This window comes from Lactuca serriola, chromosome 1, assembly GCF_051521515.1.
Source record: "Lactuca serriola cultivar US96UC23 chromosome 1, Lser_US96UC23_V15, whole genome shotgun sequence".
Classification (NCBI taxonomy): domain Eukaryota; kingdom Viridiplantae; phylum Streptophyta; class Magnoliopsida; order Asterales; family Asteraceae; genus Lactuca; species Lactuca serriola.
The window spans coordinates 163,872,970-163,886,340 of NC_136408.1; the positions used below are offsets into that span (position 1 = coordinate 163,872,970).

General features: G+C 35.7%; 1 pseudogene across 1 annotated transcript; it reads right to left on the reverse strand.

The window, feature by feature from the left end:
- Positions 1 to 4,280: 4,280 nt before the first annotated feature.
- Positions 4,281 to 8,831, reverse strand: LOC145100931 (putative pre-mRNA-splicing factor ATP-dependent RNA helicase DEAH2; annotated as a pseudogene). Its single transcript, XR_013705368.1, has 6 exons — positions 8,350 to 8,831; positions 8,022 to 8,203; positions 6,957 to 7,943; positions 6,724 to 6,848; positions 6,115 to 6,219; positions 4,281 to 4,773 (listed from the first exon to the last, which is right to left on the reverse strand). The product of XR_013705368.1 is annotated as a putative pre-mRNA-splicing factor ATP-dependent RNA helicase DEAH2 (transcript).
- Between the last annotated feature and the right edge of the window lie 4,540 nt (positions 8,832 to 13,371).

Here is a 13,371-nt window from a genome sequence, read left to right on the forward strand (position 1 = left end):
AGGGACAAAAAAGTCAAAAACATATATGGTGCTTCTTTTGTTCCCAAAAACTTCCCATATGTACACCATTCCAATAAAGAAAAGGAAGAAAAAATTTGTACTCATCTGTGTAGGTCCTTATTATCTAAAAGTGAAAGAAAATATGAACCACTACAAAGTGAAACTAACAACTAAAAATCAAAGGCATCTTCATCCCAAATATGTGTCCTATCACCAAGTATTATTGCATATTAATGTCACTTTATCGACAAATTTCACAAAAAGATTCAAGAGAAGAATTATAAAGTGAAACAAATTTGTTAAAACCGATTTCATCACTATAAACCAAAAACTCTAGAAACGATATATGCAATGATGGATAAGTAATAGCGTTCTATCTGATAGAATTTGATTGCCCTTATTCAAACTTCTTTTCATTCATTTTCTGTTGATCTTCATGTAGTTATGAAAACTGTTTTTTAAACCTAAAAGAAAACATAGATGAGATTTTGAAAGAAAACTAAATTCCAAGGTTTGCTTGATTGTAAAAAGAAAGGAATTGTCCTGAATCCGGAAAATACCATGTACTTTATGAGCACCTCATCAGTAACTGCCCCGTTAGCCAATCCAAGTATGTTTGTCAAAGTAGCAAACCCCAAACTTGCATTTTTAGGGCTAATCAACATTTCTCGATCAATCTGAAGACGCAACAGACATACTTTAATGGAATCAAATTCATTTCCATTCATTTTGCAACTAAAAAAAATACAAGGGAAAACATACAGATTACAGCACAACAACTTTGTGATATTTTCTAGATCATCAGTTCCACCAGAAATCCTTTCAGAGACAATCACCATGAGGCACCACCATTTGTACTGGTTCCTTCTCCATTTCTATCTGCAAAAACGGAATCCAACAAATCAAAAGTATAAAAACCGAGTATAAGGAAGAGATTTAATCAATATCCATCTAAATGGATAAAATAAGAAGTTGATTGAGCCAACTTTTGTGTAATCAGATGAAAAAATACCTTCTTTTTTCAGGCATCCTGAAGTTCCCGATCTGAAATAACTCCATCCCTTAATCTTATATTACGATTTAATCTAAAACAAAGGAAACAGAAAAATCAAGAATGGGTAAATTCACCTAAATCACGAATATGCTCAAAACCTATTTCGTCTTAAGTGTGTATGTATCTATGAGAGCTCTGACCTTCACACAACCTCCGATCGATTTAACTAATTTTCAATGGATCCATCTGAATCGAGATTTTACGTAAGACTATGTAAGGTTGATATTTAAAATAATGATGGAAAGAGAATGATATACAGACGAAATAAAAAATGATATATAGATTTTACGTCTCCGATTTAAGGAGAGGTTGAAGAAAAAGTGACGATCCAACTGAAATTGGGGATGAAAATTAAGTATGAATAATTGATATCGAAGAACAGAGGAAAAAGTAACTTGCGAAATTCATTTGGAAATACAACCAGGTTCCTAAATTAAAGGCATTTGAGATGATCGGGTCAATTAGAAATCCGCGAGATCTAAGGAGATCAACAATTGGGATTACAGAAATTCAAAACCATATTCAAAACCATATGCCTATTCAAGAGCAAGGGCATAGACGGAAATTCACTTGCATGAAATAGGCGGGATAATTCGGGAGGGCTAATTGACTGCCACGTGGCGAAAATGCTTTTATTTATTAGATTAGGGGATAGGATACTACAATCACTACTAATAATATTTTTTAAACATTTTTTTCTAATGGAAATATAAATACTTGTATATAATTGATCGAAATATTAATATTTCTAATGTATATTAAGATTAATATTCTTATTTTGGGTGCTTTATTAGATCGACTGCTTATTACGAGCAATCTTGGTATTGACATCCCTTCAATGTTGTGACCGGTTTATGAATAGAAGGTGGAGGGTATTTCCCATTTATTTTTCTTGGCGCTCTTTAGCTTTTGAGGTATGGAGACTATTTGGACGGATTTGGTGATTCTAACGTTTCATTCTATATTCGATGTGTTTTTGTGGGTTGATGACAAGCATGTTGTGATATTGGAGCGAGCGATTCTTGATGCAATTTTTATGACTATGATTTGAGTTCTTTGAACATATTAGAATATGGTGATGTTTCGTGATTCCCATTACCGGAAGGAGTTTATTTTTTACAACATTGTTTGTTATTAGTTCAATTGGTTTTCGGTTCGAAATGCTAAAGCCTTAAAGAATTGGAATGTGTGGTTGCAAAATCCAATTTTTCCTTAATTGTTTTTTTTTTTTTGGTAGTTTTCAGCAAGTTTTCATAGTTTCATATATATTGTTGTCGTTCAAACTAACTTTATTATCTCGGTTTTATCTAACTGTTGGTTGAGAAATGACCATAATAACTAATCTCCTAAATCACTACAAGAAAATCTACTTTAATAAATGAATGTTTTTTTGCATCACACTCTCATTCAATTTGTCAAATGTCATTTTGTGATTATTTTGAATTAATTCCTTTTCCACATGTCATTTTATGGGTTTTTCTATTTTAATAAATTTCATATAATACTTTAATGTAATAATTACAATAAATTTGTAATAAATGAATATCAATTTCATTAATGGACTTACATTTTTATTTCACAATTCCCAAATTAAAGCTCATTAATTTATTTTGTTTATTTATTTAAAATTTAAATTTAAAAGATAAAAAAAATTAATTTTAATAATTTATTATTTTTCTTATTTTCTTATAAATCCAAATCTACCCTAATAAGTAAGAATGATTTTGTCACATGTCATTCTCTCATTCAATTGACCACATGTCATTTTGTCATAATTTTGAAATATATTTATTTTCCACTTGTCATTTACTTTATTTTTTATTTCCAATTATTTCCAATATATCATTAATTTAGTTTCCATAAATTAAACCTATCATAATGACTATTAATTTCAAATTTTAAATTTTGAATTTCAATTTCAAATAAATTTATAGTTTACACTTTTGTGTTTAACATTTTGTGATAATTTACCCGTTTAGTACATGGATCTAATAACTAAACACATAATTATAATTTATTTATTTTTTGCATTTTTTTCTTCCATTTTCAGTTATTTCATAATTTTAATTCAGATAAATTTCTCATTTAATCTTTTTTATTTAACATTTTGTTTTAATCAACCCGTAATCACAACTAGTCTACTCTAATAAATGAAGATTTTTTTGTCACTTGTCACACTCTCATTCAATTTGCCAAATGTCATTTTATGGTTATTTTGAAGTAATTTCTTTTCCACATGTCATTTTATGGGTTCTCCTATTTTACTAAATTTCATATAATACTTTAATGTAATAATTACAATAAATTTGTAATAAATGAATATCAATTTCATTAATGGACTTACATTTTTATTTCAAAATTTCCAAATTAAAGCTCATTAATTTATTTTGTTTATTTATTTAAAATTTAAATTTAAAAGATAAAAAAATCAATTTTAATAATTTATTATTTTTCTTATTTTCTTATAAATCCAAAGTTCTTAAATATTTAAACATTTATATTTAATTTTTTTAATTAACTCATGTAATACATGGGTCTTACACCTAGTTGTTGAATTACTACGAAAAATTGTTACGTAATCAAATTCCGTAGTTAATTTAATACGCAAATTGCTACAAAATTAAATTTCGTAGCTAAAGTTTGAATTTGCTATAGAATCAACTTCCATAGATATTCAGCTACGGAATTGGCTATAAAATCAAATTACGTAGCTATCTAACTATGGAATTAACTACGAAATCAAATCTTATAGCTATTGTAACATCTTGTTATTAAGGTATTCCATTTATTTCCTTGGTATGTAATTTGATTGCATTTTGGTCCCTTGTAGTATTTTTAAATGAAGCGTGTTTTCATCATGTACGTTGGGCATACGTGGCCTGTACCAAAACCTTAATATTTAGGGTTTGTGCATTATTTCTTCTCCAAACTTTCATCATTCTTGATTCTTCTTATCTCTATCCTTGAACTTAGAGTAGTTGTTCTGAAGATTTGAAAAGTTTGACTTCCTATAGAACTTCTTTGTAGAATTTGCAACCAAAGCAAGATCTTCATCATTAGAGTCCTCATCACTTTCATTATCCTTATCGGACATTATTCCTTTTTCAATATCAATTTTCAAGACGAGCGCCAAAGATAAAGGCCCACCTAAACCTTTCTCTTTCAAACTTTCCAAAACATCTCCCTTGTGAGATTTTGAGACACCATACAGTTTATTTAGAGAATGTGAATCAATCTTCTCATGACCCTTAATAATAATAGTAAATTATTTCCATTCTTTACATATGACTGAATGAAACTGATATTGCTTTCATGTTGACTACGAACAACTTCATCTTTCTTAAGTTTGTAACTAAGTAAACAATACCTCTAGTAGACCTCATCCAATGATTCTTTACCATTTTGTTTGTCACCGTACTCCTCTTCTTATCGGTTCCTTCATACATCTCTTTCAGTGCATTCCACATCTCTTTAGTAGTTTTGTTCTTCCTTACATGAACCAGAATGTACAGAGGAATGCCACATTGTAATTCCCTTAAAAACTTCTTGTTATTTTGGATCATCTTCTTGTTCACCAGAGTTGTTTCATCTGGAGTACCTCCACCAAAACAACTTAGGAATGTTTGGATCAAACAAACCATTCTTGATTGAAGGACAAATATTCTCATCAATTCCATATAGATAATCTCCCATTCTTTCACATTAATCATCGTATTAATCTGAAAAGAGAAGAGGAGCTCAAGAATTTGAACCAGCAAATTTTGCATAATTCAAAATTACTCGAGTGTTTTCAACACGATGATAAACAAGACTTGATTGACAAATTCAAATGAAATTTGAACAAACACGAAACCGATTTGATCTATGAATTGATATAGATAAAAAAAAAACAACAATGAACACGATCAAATTCCAATTGATTGTTACAACACATGCTCAGATACCAATTGTTGAGTTAAGATATGTCGAACATAAAGTGGAATATCAAGCAAAATAGATTGAACAATGCATCCCGGATTTCATTGATTATCTCATTGATTCGATAACAAGGGGTGGCACAAGCTCTAGCATAAATCTAAGCGTTTATGCTCTCAGTTATACTAACATGGATATCATCATTAAGAACGTTGTCTGATCAATGATCCGGAACCAAAATAACAAGAACTAGTGAATATATAATCTATGGAGATAAGAATTGATCGCAACAAAATCCAAAGCCCAACAAGTTGCTATTTAGCATTTTAGAAGGGATGTTCTTTGTTTGTTGTTGCATTGAGTTCAATTACAAGTAATTAACATTTAAATTGTGTTCAAGAGGCTAACATCATATACATACCAAAAATTAGAGACACTGACACTAGCTATTTCTCATTTTAGATATTGTAAATTTGTAAGCAATACAAATGTGCTAAGAGAGTGATTACAATTGATCGCTATCAAACTTTGATTGTATTATGATACAAGTAAATTTTAGAAAATCACTATCACATTAGATGAAAATTTAAGTTTATTTCTGTTTTACACAAATTGGACGTAAACAAGGTTTTAAAATAGAGAGTTAGCCAAAGGCCAAATGATTAGTCATTTAATACAGCATATAGATAGACTAGTCCTTGAAACAATACAAATTTACTCCTTTTTTTGGGTGCAACCAATGATAATGTCTTCGATTTATGTACTAACTATCCTTGTTTAAACTTGATTTTATTTAGCCAAGTGACACAAATAAATATTTTTAAAGGATAAGCACACAATATATGACATTTAATTTGACAACTTTTTTTTTTTTTTACCAACAGAGCAAAATGACACCCAACATAATATTCCATGTCTTTCTATTATATCTACAAAACCAGACAAAATTTCTCTTGTTTTAAAACCAAGTTGATATAGCCTCTGTGGCTTTCTTTCAAAACAGGGTGTTAAACATGGGCTGATTTGCCAGTTGGAGTTTTAAAACAAAAACCAGGAGCACTTGGAAATGATTCAGAATTTCGATCATAATCACTCACACTCACTAAATTTGATTTGTAGAATTAATGACAAGAGCTGCTTTCTACCTTTTGTGTTGTTCCTTTTTCTTGTAAAGCTTCTCAAGAAGTTGTTTTGCTTCACATTGTGGGAAGTTGTCAAGATCATAGTAGTGTGGTGCAATCCCAACCAACCTGAATGAATGAATCAAGTTCAATAAATAATAGTTAAAACAAATTAAAAATAAAGATACATTTTGTGATTTTCCACCGAATAAAAGTGAGGGATTATGAAAAGTGTAACATCTGCTATCTTCTTCTCAATAACCATCTTTGGAGATCTCTAAAATTATCTCGTTAGATTTTTCTACTAATTTGCTAGAAGCCCTTTGTTTCATTCTATCTTTCTGAATTCTATTTTTCTATGCTTCTATGATATGTATACATGTTTTATTGATCACGTAAATGATTTTAATATTTCTCACTCTATCTTTCACTGACTCACTGTTTTTATAACAATGCTACTGTTTATTTGATCAAAAAGAATGTTAGTCATTAAATGAGATGATTCATGAAGGATGGAAACCATGAATTCTAACATCTCCTATATCACATCACAAAGTTAAAACAAAGCTCATTCATGGACATAGAGTGAAAAAAAAAAACTAGAGGAAATATTCTTTAGTAAAGATGACTAACCATTCCCCGCGAACATCAGTAACTGTGCGGATGAACGTCTTCTTCTTGTTTGTTAAGACACACTCGTTGTAAATAACCCACTTTGCCTTGTGGTCTAAACAATTAGATGGATGCAAATTAACTACCTGCAGACATGAGACACCAAACCAAAATACACATCAAATGCAGGTTTAATTTTACCAAAGTATATATAAATACAAAAGAAAACAGGTTAAAAGGAAGATGCAACGAACTAGATTCTCTTTCATAGTCAAGTAATGTCCACTGTTATCCAAATAGGCAACCTGCATAAAGTATCCTGCTAACAAAGCCTTTCTTATGTTGGTATAGTAGTCACGACTGTTGAAATCCGTGCTGCATAACTTGAGGTTGAACCTATTCATTATACGACCTAGTTGTTGCCTAACATTATCTACAGATTTAAGCGCCCTAAAATCAATAAAGTTCTCATAGCACCATGATTGGTCCTCGTCTGAAAGCCACAAATATAAGGTTAGATTGTATCCTTAACAACCTCCTAAGTCCTATCTTTGCTAATAATGTGATAGGCAATACAGTACACAACACACACTCGTGGATTGTAGACTTTTTGCTTTGCAAATCCAGGGTCTATGACATAAACAATCCCATCTGTGGTGAATGAAGTTTCTGCAATGTTTGTTGAAAATACAATCTTTCTTCCAGCAAGACCACCCTTAGTTAATGGAAATGGAGGAGGTTCATATATCTTGTTCAGCATCAATGGAGTGAGTGTAGAATACAGAGGTACAACATTCACTGGCCCTAATTGATCTCCCATTCTGGAAACTTCTTCTGTTATCTTGTGACATGCATCTTCTATCTCTTTATTTCCAGTGAGGAAGACGAGTATGTCACCTTGAGGTTCACACATATGTATTTGCAACATTGTTCGGATTGCTGCTTCAAGGTAGTCCCTTTCAGGCTCCTGGGTGTAAAAAACTTCAACAGGATGAAGTCTACCAGGATGTTTGATCAAAGGTGCACCAAAGAAATAAGCTTGAAACTTTTCAGCCTCATGAGTATCACTGATTACAACCAGCTTAAGATCAGGTCTTTTCTTCAACACTCCCTTTAGAACCCCAAGCAACATATCTGTAGCTAATGATCTTTCATTGGCCTCATCAAGAATTATCACTTTGTACCTCCATATAAGTGGATCATTCATGGCTTCTCTCAAAAGCATACCATCAATCAAATACCTACAAAATAGAGAAGAAGATGAATGCAAGTGTAATCATTAAGAAATGTGATTTGGATTCTAACATGTATAAGCTTACTTCTAAACAGTTTTATCACTGATCCAGTCGTCAAAAGGAACACTGTAACCGACTTCTTCCCCAATGGTTACATCCATCTCTTCTGCAACTCGACGAGAAACAGACATAGTGCATCCAACCATGAATCTCTTGTGATTATAAGGACTTTCTACATCAATGGTTTCCAGAACAAACTGAGGAATCTGCCATTTTCAAAACTTTGCAGTTTAAGATTTCTAGTTCAACAACAAATCTACCTAGCAAAAGAACAGTTTAAAATACGTTTCTGATGCATAACGAAATTAGCAACAAAGAGAGATTGGTATAAATAATAAAGGTTGGGAGTGACCTGTGTGGTTTTACCGCTGCCAGATTCACCGGCTATGATAAGAACTTGATTATCCTTGAATGCTTTCAGAAATTCCCTTTTCTTATGCCAGACTGGTAAAATCGTCCTCTTCTCCAACATGTCGTAATAACGCTGTGAGTATGGGCGTCCATTCCACCGGTTGACCACCGACATGTTGCTAATATAGACGCCGTGAGCGGTGGTTCTGCCGTCGTCTATGTTAAGCTTGGTGGTGAATGTGGCTTCATCCACCACATCGAACAGGCTTACCTTCGACTTCCTCTTCGGATCCATCTAATACTCTCCAAATTGCCCGAAAATGCAAATCACTATCAGTAACTAAGTCCTTCTGCAATCACCACCAAAGTATGTCTATAGACACTTTGAAGGAGAAACCCTAATACCAGTTGGTTCCATGGAGGCGACGTGGAACTTTTTGGGGGTGTACGGAATTGCGTATGGAAATACACTGATGCGTTTTGAAAATGGGATGGCTGATAGACTGCAATGATGCTTTCGCGCGTTTAACATTATTATTTATTTATTTATTTTTATTTTTATTTGTGAGTTTTAACCAAAATCTGAATTTTTTTTATTTTTATTTGGCTCTCCACAACCAACACTCCATTAGATTTCGTCCTCGAAATCATTCCTTACCATCGCTTACACGCCCGACAACTTGAACGACATGGTCACAACCACAAGCATACCCCAGCCTTCCCAGGGCAACCAAAACCATCCCCCGCAGGGTTCAAAAACCCAAAGATGAACGAATTTCTTGCAACATGATCGCATTTACTCCATCTAAAACCTGAAGTCTCGAGATGGTCTGTCTCATTGACAAACCGCTCACATCGAATCATTGTCGAGTTCATTGCACTTATCTCCCAACTGGCTATTCAACTTATGATATTATTTAGTCCAACCGTAACCAACTTAGTATATGCCTCGAACGACAAGCAACTCCACACATGGACCCCAAATCACTAAAATCACTCCAACTCATCTTGCTGCCACATAGTTACTTTCCTGAAGAACAATCGGGACCTTCCTAGTCCCAACTTGTCTGTCAACTATCCGGAACACTAGATAACTACTCGATTGTTGAGCCAGAAACACATGCACAACAGTCCCACATGACCTCCTAAGGATACCTCGTCTGACAATAATTGCCCTATCTATACCGCCACTCATGGCTCCTTCAATCCTTTGATCCACCCGATCATGATAGGCTGACAACCTGTCGCCACTGAATCCGACGCAAAAAAGTGAATGCTACCAGAATAACTGCTGCCTTACATCCCACCCGATCTCCTTCAACCTACTGTTTCCTTATTACAATTATGTTGTGACCTACTCACAACCTTGCGAAATGGACCACCTTGTCCTAAGTCATCTGAACGAATCCGTGAATGCCACAGCTACCCTATAGTCTTTCTGCACTTCCCGCACTATCTGACTGCTTGTGAATGATACGGCTCCTCTGCAGTCTTACAACACTTTCCACACTATCTGACTACTAGTGAATGCTACGACTCCCCCGTAGTCTTACAACACTTCTACCCTACTGGCCATTAGTGAATGTTACGGCTCCCCCGTAGTCTTACAACACTTTCACCCTACTGACCATTAGTGAATGTTACGGCTCCTCCGTAGTCTTACAACACTTTCGCCGCAATTGACCATTAGTGAATGCTACGACTCCCCCGTAGTCTTACAGCACTTTCATCCTAACACAACTGCAGCCCAATGACTTACCCCTGATCTATCAATTCGAAACGCATACCGAGTCGAGCATACACTCGACCGAACACCCGCATTGAACTCAATTCATGACTGGAGCCCCAACCTGCTTCCCAAAATTCTGTTATCCAGCCCCAAGAAGATGCGATTCACACGCTGGGGAGTTTTACCGAACTCTAAACTCACACAACCCTCAAACCAAATGGCCACTTGGGCCGCCATTTTCCTCGATGAGGATGAGAAACTCATCCCGGTCTCATACCTGCCCATGTCCTGAATACATGCGTGATTCTCCCTCACTTAGATTTGACTAAGTCTTCACAATACATAAGATTTGAAGGATTCCCAAACCTTTTTGCTCTTTAATAACCAAACTATTGACAACATGTTGCTTACCCGTGCTAGTGTTCTATTACTGGACTAAACCCCAAAAGACCACACAACTCCTAAATATCAGACAACACTTCCCGAATCCTAGCGAAACTAATAATCTCCGACGCCTTGAAATGATGCCACGCTTATATCTTAAAGTCCAAATAACCGATGCCCAGACTAAAGTCTCCGCAGTAGACCACTTACCCTGGCGCTTCCAAAAGCCAACTCAAGCATAATGGTTGAGTCACCAATCCTGACCGTAGACCTTCCGCATCACGTCCCTGAACCGATCTCAACCATAGACCCAAATAACATTGGACGCTCCAAACCATCAAAATGGGAAACGACTCACTAACCACCCTGTAACCCACGGTATGCAAATGACATATGACAATGTTTGAAGGTATAACCCAAACACAAGCAGGGAAACAAACCCAGAGATATGTTTACTAAAACCATTGAAACGAAAAAAAAAAACTTCCTCATGCAGTTTCTCACAAGTACTACACTGAATTTGGCCCTACTGGCCACTCAAAAGCTAATATGAACTCTTGGGTCTCTTCCCGAGATACTCCACTAAATTCACATGACCTGAACCTCTCTGCTCGAGGTACTCCAAATAAATCTTCATCCCTCGGGCTCTGGGACTCATATCATTCAGGGTCTCGCACCCTGACCCACTCACCAGCTCAATCGTCAACGACAGAACTGCAATAGCTGGAGCAACCTCTGCTCTAAACCGGACTACTAACTACCCCCAAGACATAGTCTCCAATCCCGAAAGTGCAATAGATCGCACAATCACTCCTTTCCGCCTGATACAAGAGATCTAAGGTGAACTCCAAAAACCCTAGCAGTCCTTCCACTAACTGGCTCACCACCGGAGTCGGGACCAAACCCTGGTCCTCCCTCATGTGTGCTCATCCTCATCTGGCAAAGCAGCTATCCCCACTATCAGAGCATAACCAAGAATTCTCCTTCCCATAAGCTTCTTAGATTCTCCAAGACTCTCACTGATTTGAGTATGGATCATGTGCTTTCAGTGGTATAGGCCCATACTACCTTCCACACCTATCCATACTTTCCTTAACAATCCTCCCGAATCCTGTAAATCACCTACTCCACTGATGCACCAAATATCCGCTAAACAACATCACGATACCCACCAAAGCAACTCCTAGGCTCCCCCTAGGTTCCTAATCTCACTAAACCGCCCCATTAACTCACTGGAGCATATCCTAGGCTTTCCTAGGTTCCCAACCTCTCCCTGTCATCAACTGCTGAAGAACTCCTCATGATGCCAACCATCTACCTCCTGAATATCGTCATATTCACTTAGTGATCGACTCCTATCATTCAAGAGCTCCATAAATCACAAAGCAAGCAGCATTCGTGCAGTAGCACTCCGATCCAAAGAACTATCATAGAACATTCAACCCAAATACCACAACTCATGCTATCTACATCTATCCATCCTCACTATTGGCTGGCTTATGCATGCAAATTATACACAGAACAAGATATAATAGACCGTCGAGTAATAGACTCTACCCTATGACCACAACCAGACAAGGAACAGGAATTAAGGCCAAATAAATTATTATAAGGTTATAAGATCCTAACCGTATACAATTTTAAAAGCATATACTTAACAGTCACTATTACCAATAATCATTCTCATTCTAGCATGGCATCCAATATTCCCAATGCTACAAGCACCACATATCAGGCCAATTTATTGTTGACTACTCAGCACTAGCATGCAAGTCTACCAACTCATACAACATATAAAGGCATTTCCCCTAACCCTAACTAGCAGGCGATTCTCAGATTCATAAATCAAGTCATAACAAATAACATATATGGGTACTATGGGGAAACTTACTTGAGCTCGGCTGATTGCATGCACCACACCCTTTCTTGTCTTAAAAATTCTTTACTTAAAAACATTTTTCTTTTGAAAACTTTACAGATCCTCAGTTTGAGTTCAGGCTCACCCTAAAGTATGTCTGAATCCCTCAAACCAAGGCGCTGATACCACTTGTAACGACCCAAAAATCAAGGGTAAAAAATTCATTTTTAATATAACCCAAACATAAATATCATTTATTCCAAACATTCCAAAACAATGTTAACTAAAAACATTTATCAGAGTTCATCCCAAAATCATTCACTGCGGAAAACATAGGTGTGTGCGCTGCGATCAAGCTGAGCCATTCCTTTCCAAAACAATGATACATGAAACCATAAACAAAACTGTAAGCGCGAAGCTTAGTGAGTTCCCAAGAGCATACCCCACACAATCCACATAATTACATAATCCATATTAGTTATATCAACTACATATCCACATAATCACATAATCCATGTTAGCTATATCAACTACATATCCATATAAGCCATATCAATCACATAAGCCATGCATATAATCATATAAGGCAGCCATGGAAACCCTTCAAAGGTCTTACTCCGGGTGCCATAGGAACCCCCTCATGGTCTTAGCCAACTGCCATGGGAACCCCCACACAGTCTTTCGTAACTACCAATCAAATCATACATACAAACATATGAGCTAAACATGAAAACATATAATTATGCCCTGGAAACCCTCCAAGGTCTTACACCAAGTGCCTCGGGAACCCCCCGAGGTCTTAGCCCAAGGATGCCCTGGAAACCCTCCAAGGTCTTACACCCAAGTGCCATGGGAACCCCCACATGGTCTTAGCCTGGAATGCCATGGGAACCCCCACATGGTCTGATATCTAACTGCCTCGGGATCCCTTCGAGGTCTTCCATGCAAGCAACACAAAGTCATCCAGTACACTGCATATCACAAAAATATCTAACATACCACATATCACATAATAGCTAGCATACCACATAACACATATAACTAATTTCCAT